Here is a 9,566-nt window from a genome sequence, read left to right on the forward strand (position 1 = left end):
ATCTATAGGGGTAGATCGAGACGCCTCATAGGTCTTTCACAAAGCACATACCTTGATAAGATATTGAAGAAGTTCAATATGGATCAGTCCAAGAAAGGGTTCTCGCCTGTATTGCAAGGTGTGAGATTGAGCTCGGCTCAATGCCCGACCACGGTAGAAGATATAGAAGAGATGAGCGTCATCCCCTATGCCTCAGCCATAGGGTCTATTATGTATGCCATGCTGTGTACCAGACCCGATGTAAGCCTTGCCATAAGTTTGGTAGGAAAGTACCAAAGTAATCCTGGCAAGGAACACTGGACAGCGGTCAAGAATATCCTGAAGTACCTGAAGAAGACTAAGGATATGTTTCTTGTTTTTGGAGGTGACGAAGAGCTTGTCATAAAGGGTTACGTCGACGCTAGCTTCAACACAGATCTGGATGACTCTAAGTCACAGACCGGATATGTGTATATTTTGAATGGTGGGGCAGTAAGCTGGTGCAGTTGCAAGCAAAGCATCATGGCGGGATCTACATGTGAAGCAGAGAACATGGTAGCCTCGGAGGTAGCACATGAAGCAATCTGGGTGAAGGAGTTCATCACCGACCTAGGAGTCATACCCAATGCATCGGGGCCGATCACACTCTTCTGTGACAACACTGGAGCTATTGCACTTTCCAAGGAGCCCAGGTTTCACAAGAAGACCAGGCACATCAAGCGTCGCTTCAACTCCATTCGTGAAAATGTTCAAGATGGAGACATAGATATTTGTAAAGTACATACGGACCTGAATGTAGCAGATCCGTTGACTAAACCTCTCCCTAGAGCAAAACATGATCAACACCAGCACTCTATGGGTGTTCGACTCATCACAATGTAACTAGACTATTGACTCTAGTGCAAGTGGGAGACTGTTGGAAATATGCCCTAGAGGCAATAATAAAATGGTTATTATTATATTTCTTTGTTCATGATAATTGTCTGTTATTCATGCTATAATTGTGTTATCCGGAAATCGTAATACACATGTGAATACATAGACCACAACATGTCCCTAGTGAGCCTCTAGTTGACTAGCTCATTGATCAACAGATAGTCATGGTTTCCTGACTATGGACATTGGATGTCATTGATAACGGGATCACATCATTAGGATAATGATGTGATGGACAAGACCCAAATCCTAAGCGTAGCACAAAGATCGTGTAGTTTGTTTTGCTAGAGCTTTTCCAAATGTCAAGTATCATTTACTTAGACCATGAGATTGTGCAACTCCCGGATACCGTAGGAGTGCTTTGGGTGTGCCAACTGTCACAACGTAACTGGGTGACTATAAAGGTGCACTACGGGTATCTCCAAAAGTGTTTGTTGGGTTGGCACGAATCGATACAGGGATTTGTCACTCCGTATGACAGAGAGGTATCTCTGGGCCCACTCGGTAATGCATCATCATAATGAGCTCAGTGTGACCAAATGTCTGGTCACAGGATCATGCACTACGGTACAAGTAAAGTGACTTGCCAGTAACGAGATTAAACGAGGTATTGGGATACCGACGATCGGATCTTGGGCAAGTAACGTACCGATTGACAAAGGGAATTGTATACGGGATTGATTGAATCCTCGACATCGTGGTTCATCCGATGAGATCATCGAGGAGCATGTGGGAGCCAACATGGGTATCCAGATCCCGCTGTTGGTTATTGACCGGAGAGGCGTCTCGGTCATTTCTGCATGTGTCCCGAACCCATAGGGTCTACACACTTAAGGTTCGGTGATGCTAGGGTTGTAGAGATATTAGTATGCAGTAACCTGAAAGTTGTTCGGAGTCCCGGATGAGATCCCAGATGTCACGAGGAGTTCCGAAATGGTCCGGAAGTGAAGAATCATATATAGGAAGTCAGGTTTCGGCCATCGGGAAAGTTTCGGGGGTCACCGGTATTGTATTGGGACCACCGGAAGGGTCCCGGGGGTCCACCGAGTGGGGCCACCTATCCCGGAGGGCCCCATGGGCTGAAGTGGGAGGGGAACCAGCCCCTGGTGAACTGGTGCGCCCCCCCTGCGCCTAGGGTTGGAAACCATAGGGGTGGGGGCGCCTCCACCTGGCTTGGGGGGCAAGTTTCCCCCCTGGCCGCCGCCACCCCTTGGAGATTGGATCTCCTAGGGCCGGCGCCCCCCCTAGGGGGCCTATATAAAGAGTGGGGAGGGAGGGCAGCCGCACCCATGCTCTTGGCGCCTCCCTCTCCCTCTGCTACACCTCTCCCTCTTGTAGAGCCTGGCGAAGCCGTGCCGAGATCGCTGTTGCGTCCACCACCACGCCGTCGTGCTACTGGATCTCCATCAACCTCTCCTTCCCCCTTGCTGGATCAAGAAGGAGGAGACGTCTTCCTCAACCGTACGCGTGTTGAACGCGGAGGTGCTGTCCGTTCAGCACTAGGATCATCGGTGATTTGGATCATGACGAGTACGACTCCCTCAACCCCGTTCTCTTGAACGCTTCCGCTCACGATCTACAAGGGTATGTAGATGCACTCCTCTCTCTCGTTGCTAGATGAACTCATAGATTGAGCTTGGTGAAGCGTAGAATTTTTTTATTTTTCAATGTTCCCCAGCAGTTCGTTCAAGCCCATTCTCGACTCAACTAATAACATCATTACAAGGAACCCAAGAGGCAAGGAGCGGTTTGATCTCCCCGATCTTCTTTGCCGTGACCTTAATTACTGGCGCCGGCACGACGGAGGCCTCGCCCTGTGCAAGTTTATGCCGCTTGATAATGATACGTATGTTGTTAAGATGCCATTGCTTGAGGGAAAGGCTTGGGCAGGCACAAATGGAGATTGGGTTGTTTACATTGGATCCAACTGCGAGTGGGAACTTGTAAATGTGTACACTCGTGACCGGGTTCCACTTCCAAAAATCTCAGCAGACTGCCCAGAGGTTGAGCACACCGGTATTGTATGCACATTCAAATAAGATCATGGTGACTGTCTTCTATGGAAGATAGCAATTTGTCGAGTTCCCAACCGCTCTTGGAATTACAACAACTATGAAGTTGTTTCTATCTTCGACAAGCTTGTTGCCGTCCTTGGTGGTTTGACTCGATGGATATTGCTCAAAATCAGTTTCTATACACGGATGTGTACTGTGATGCAATTCAATACGAGGGTCTTGTGTTTGCTTCCACTGCTCATGGCACTGTTTTTGCATGGGATCCTCGTAGTTTCGGTACGTTTGTCTTCCACCGTAATTATAATTGTTTCATCCACATGCATGCGGATTAGCAAGTTTCCCTTTACTAATTAACCTTCTTCTTGTGTTTCCAAGGTCCTATGAACATTCCACCACCTATACTTGAAAAAATTTATAACCAAGGAGGAGATGGCGATGGTGATGATCACGAGCATGAGGACGAGCAGAACGTATATACTCAGTGGTGCCTGGCAACTAATTCCGATGGATCACCTCTTCTTGTGTGTATATAGCCCACTGATGATGTTACTACTGAGGGAGCACGTGTTGTCTCCCATGGTCGCACTCTCCGGACCTATTCCAACACCCGTTGCATGGTATTCGGGATGGATACTAGTGTGCTAGCGCCAACACCTTCCCCTGGTACAGAATTGATAGTCTTGGAGAAAACTCGCTCTTCCTTGGACAAAACTATCCGATGATGGTGAAAGGTGATCCAACTGTTGTTGACACAAAGTGATTCTCTATACCTCGGACATTAGGGTGGTTCCCTACCCTGGTACTGATATAGTAGGCCGCTTCAGCCTGGATGATCAGTCCTGCGTTGGTCTCGAGATCGACAATAGATGGCCCGTCCCAGAGAATCACTTGTGGTTCAAAGCAAGCGTTTCCAACACTGATGAATGGTTGAGTTGAAGTTCATTTCATTGCTTGTTATTTGTTGTGTGGTGAAAACTTTAGTATTTATAATGTATCCTCGTTGTTAATGTGTGTTGATGACCTGTTGTATGTAATAAAATGATATGCCTGTGATAAACTTACTAAATTTATGAATGGCTTTCGAGTTGCTTCTATGAGTGAGTGGTGCGACGAGGCAGAAAAATATTTTCCGAATACATAATTGTACGTGCATTGCAACAGGTTATTGGATGAGGCCAATCAACAATAGTAGTACACTATTTGTACTAGCTTCACATGCTTCGTGCATCGTGCGGGTGTTTTTACTGTAGCCATATTGTACGTAACCAGCACCTCGAATCCTCGATACTAGTACTATATAGTAAGTAGTAGGAGTAGTAGGGTGGCATGGGCCAGAACAAGCATTCACGTCCAGGAGTACGACACACGCCACCAGCACGACTTCCATCTGACACCATATTTCTTGGAGTCCGTGCCAGAGCAATCTCTTCAACCTCATCGTTTCTCTAACTCAGCCATCGCGCGGCGGGCGAGGTGGGGGTTTGCCGATAGTTGGCTTCCTCAACTGCGGTCCCACTTGTAAGGCCAACTCCAATGCTCTATCAATATATGATTGTATTCTTCTTCCCAATACAAAAACTTGCATCCATTCTACTCCCTCCGTTGCACAATACATGCCTTCTATTTGTGAAAATATATATGTATCTAGACATGTTTTAGTATATAGGTACATCCATTTTTGGACAAATGGAAGTCAAGTATTTTGGAAAGGAGGGAGTACACAATAAAAAATTTAAGTTAGCACAACTAGTCTAATCCGAGAGCACAACCAAAGATTTGGTCGGGATCTTCCTCCTTTTGCCGACACGTGGGACATCCAGCATCCAGGTCGTGTCATGAAATAAAATAGAGTGGTAGTTGAAGCCACAAGATGTGCATCTTGGGTTAAACTGTAAATAGAATCTTACTACTCTTGAGTAACTCCAAAAGCAGCCACCGAAGATCTTTATTGGATTTGTTTTTCATCACCAGCACGTCGAGGTGAAAGATGTGCAGGTTCAGTGGGTCCTCTTGCGTTTTCACTGACATGTGGGGCCGCATGTGAGCAAATAGATGATGGACTCCGCGCATCCGCTCGTTGGCTGAGAAGAGAGATAGAGGAGGGATGAGCACGGACTGCAGGAAATTTGTTCTACCTAACCAGCACCTTGATATTCGCGTGTGGTTGTTTCTAGAATAAAAAAAGGAGGTACCCCTACTTATGTTACTCCCACTATGCCTAGCCAAAGGTTAGTAGGTGACCTTGCGCTTGGCTGTTCGCCTCTTCCGGAAGTCGATGGTTCTACAGTAGTGCTTCTAGCAATCTGACACCAAATGAACTGTTGCACGTCCACCGCTTGTAAGCAAAAGTTTCTCCTCGTGCTACGAGCCATCGCGCACGCGTTGGCGAGGGAGAAGGCGTAATCAAGCTTCTCGTCGTTCTGCGAGTTGACGGGACACATCAAAGTTATTTACTAGTAGTACGTACTCTCTCCAAAAAAGGGCTGACCATGTCATTGCTACCATCCCGTGCTCCGTCGTTGAGTACATGCACTATTCATGTGCCATCGAGGAGAAAAAATATTGTGTAAGTGCCTTCGAAGTGCACGACTCACTTACGAAAAAGGGTTTCCCCCCGCTTCCCCCCCCCCTCCCGTACGACTCACTTACGCCCTGCTTATCTGATTATCTCCATTTTCTTGCATGACATGTGCACCTTGATGCTAGATGTCTCGCGTATTGGGAAAAGGATGAACAAAGCTCACGTAAAAGAAAAGAGTTGAAGAGCATAGATTCCCGACGACCGAGGAGGAGCAAGGAACCTCGCGGTGGAGTGTCTGCAAGGAACCTTGCGCCTTTTCCCCTGTTTTTTGTCGCCTGCCCACCTATAAACAAATAAAAGAACATGAACTTTTCGCTAACCACTAGAAACGGTACATCAGGATGCTAAGTTGAAGATGTTTTATACTCCCTCCGTTCCCAAATATAAGTCTTTTTAGATATTTCAATAAGGGACTACATACGAAACAAAATGAGTGAATCTACACTCTAAAATATGTCTACATACATCCGTATGTTGTAGTCTATTTGAAATGGCTAGAAAGACTTATATTTAGGAACGGAGGGAGTAGTTTATATTGAATTACTGATAACCACGCAACAAGCCACACATGTACAGGACGCATGCAGCCACGCATGTACACAAGCCAACGCACTAACTCCATCCGATCCAACTCATGCACATACACGCACAGCATGGAGCACACAACGCACGTACACAAGACGTGCATGCACACACGCTCGGCCACAGAATGCACGTGAATAACACATGCATGCGCACACACTCGGTTGCATGGAGGCGTGCACGATCCGCGGCGACGTCCAGTTCGTCGTGCTACGGCGAAGCTCGCACGCAACAGCACATACGCATCTCTTGCAACACCTCTTTGCCGTCGTTGCTCAACTACTAGTCGGAGATGAAGACGACCGCAGCCTCGGCCTTAGATCTGGCACCGATGGAAAAACACGCACGCTGCACGCACACGAGCACATACAGAGTGCCCATGACGTGGTGGTGGTGCGTCCCCAGTCGCCTCTACTCCTTCTACGCAGGTTTTCTATCAAGGCAGCTGCATGCTAATGATGATGTGGGTGAGATCTTCTAGGACTCACATGATGACGAGGAAAATTATGAGACACAAGGTGACGTACACCGTCAAGGTCCACGGTCAAGGGGGTGCTAGTAAGTGCTTAGATGTGCTTAGAGCAAGTACAATAGAGCTGAGTCAGCGGGCTATAAGGAATAAACTAGTATATTTCTGCTTATTTGGAGGAAAGAGAAGAGGAGAGATAAGGTAAGCGGGCTCTTCGTGAAGATCCAGCTCTAGCACGTGTTCCTAGGCACTTTGTGAGAATGAAAGGTGGGCCACGGAATAAAAAAGTAGTAGTAGTACACTCTTTTGAGCTACTATTGTACATGTTGACTATAAGATGGGCTGTAGATGACATGGCACTGGCTTATAGCCAGCAGCTGGCTATACTATTAATGCTCTTTAGATGAGGTGCTAAGTGCATTAAATGGCTTAGTAACTCAAGTCTTCAATGCATAGGTGCTTAGTTTATTGGTGCCACATCATATTTTATGCCTACGTGGCAGGCTTAGCAGCTATACATGATGGAGCACTGGGAGAGGCCAAGGATGGTCATAGTGGGGAGTAACTTGTACTGTAACATATTACTATGTTACTCTAAACATCTCTATAAACCGGAAAGGAGGGAGTAGTAACATAGACTAGTGTCATATGCAGAGTATGGGAGCACATGATATTTCCCCGTCCGGACCGATCCCAAGTTGGCTTCTCACCTTCTTGGCCCAACAAAAACCCCTCCCCCCCTCCCGTGCGCGCTTCCCGCCTGGCGCCAGCTGAGCCTGCCGCTCCACATTGATGGCAAGTCAGGGCGACGCGACCTCTCACTGCTTCCGCCGTTGACGCGGCGCGCCGACCGAGGGCACCACCCGCTGCACGCCCCGCATTTCATACTACACAATGGATAGTAACTTTAGAGCAAGTACTACAATTAGATGACATAAGCAGGCTATAAGGATTTAAATATAGTATTTGTGCTTAGTTGAAGGAGAGAGAAGAGGAGAGAGAAGAGAAGCGGATTGTAAACGTGTAGCCAGTTGTACTCCAACATACTTTGTGAGACAAAATGTGGGGCAATTATTAATGATATTGTATTTATACTAAAGGGACTAATAGATGCCTTAATTACTCCATTTTTTAGACAAACCTTCGTGGGGCTATTATTGACTTTTCTGAGCTATTATTGACTTGGACGTGGGGTTTGGGGGCCAAAGGCCTACTATTATACCCGCACGACCGACCTGACATGCTCTACCCTAGCCGCCGCTGTATCATATGGTTTCACACCATTCCAGATCTTAGCACTGCCACGCAATTCTTCTCCGGCCCTCCTTCCGGCGTGCACCGCGAGAAGGGATAGCAGTCCTCCGAACCCCGCCTTTCGTGATCCTGTACGGGAGAGGGGCGATCAGGTTTTTGGGGAGCACACTCCTATGATTGCTGCCAGCGACGACTTCCTCAACGACAGCCTTCTTCCCTGACCTCGGTAACCTCTTCATCAACGACATGAGTGACAACATCAACCACATCGGTTCTGCTCCCGCTGTACAGTATGTGATTATGTCCTCCTGGTTTAGTCTGCATCATTACTTTGATGTTTGCAATTGTCGTCATGATCTATTTAATGCTGATTCGGATTAAATCCCATACTAAATTGCTCATATATTCAACAATCCAATCCAAAAACCTGATTACAGGCAATTTACTCCGAGTGGTTTTGCTGCGCTTTTGAAGCTGCCTACTTTTAAGGGGGTGCAATATAAAAGGTGGCGCACAAAAGCAGTATATTGGTTTCAGATCATGTACTGCTATGACGCCACTAAGGGTAAGCCTGAGGGCGATCTTAATCCTACACAGCAGGAAGCTTTTCAGAACATGGATACCCTCTTTAAAGCCGCCCTGCTGAGTGTTCTTGACGATTCCATTGTGGATTCATATATGTCGTTTGACAGCGGCAAAGACATGTGGGTTGTGCTCGAGGCCACGTTTGGGCCCTCGGGCGCTGGCAACAAGTTGTACGTCATGGGGCAATTCTGTGACTACAAGATGACTGATGAGCACTCTGTTGTTCAGCAGACTCATGAGATACAGTCACTCTCTAAGGAACTTGAGTACTTTAAGTGTGTGTTGCCGGACAAATTTGTTGCTGGGACCATCATTGCCAAGCTTCCACCTTCGTGGAATGATTTTGCTACTTCTCTGAAAAACAAGAGACATGAGTTTTATGTTTTAGATCTCATTAGCACTCTTGATTTTGTGGAGAAGGCGAGAGCAAAATACACATGTGATCGGGTCGCTGAGGGAGCTTCTAGTTCCCACATGGTACACGAGAAGAACTTCCATCCCAACCAGCCCGAAAAAAACAAGAACAAATCTCAAGGGAAAGGCAAGTTTGATGCAAAGAACAAGCCATCACATTCTACCAACTTCAAGAAGAATTCTCATAATGGGAAGGGATACAAACCTCAATTTTGGTAGCACCACACAAAATTTATATGGCTGCATCTACCTGCTGTCAGCTAACCTCATGGTGCTCCAGGTATTCCTACATTCGTAACTAGGTACAATGACCACCACAAGATGAAATTAGCTTATTCGTACGTTGACTTGCTGAATGCAGTGCGGAACAATCTTGTCATGTGTGGAGGAGCAAACAAGCAGTGCAGCTGAAGGTGGAAATCAACCAAGGACTTATGAAATTATATGTAATCTTCCTCAGGCAGGTCAGTATCCCCTTCGTCTAGATGATCGTGTTTCGTCATGCCGAGCTATTGATATGTGCTACTGTTTTGCAACACCATTTAAGTATAGCTACGGTTTTCCTATCTTTTCAGATTCAAGACAATGAATACAATATCAGGGGAACTGCACAATATGGACCCATGTTGAGTCATCTCTATTGCCTCATGTGTTTGCTGCAAATGTGTCAGCATCAATTACAAGATGAGGCAGCTAGCTAGCTGTGGAGTTGCCAACATGCTCAAAGTGCTCGAAACATTGAGAAGAAACA

This window comes from Triticum dicoccoides, chromosome 6B (assembly GCF_002162155.2).
Source record: "Triticum dicoccoides isolate Atlit2015 ecotype Zavitan chromosome 6B, WEW_v2.0, whole genome shotgun sequence".
Classification (NCBI taxonomy): domain Eukaryota; kingdom Viridiplantae; phylum Streptophyta; class Magnoliopsida; order Poales; family Poaceae; genus Triticum; species Triticum dicoccoides.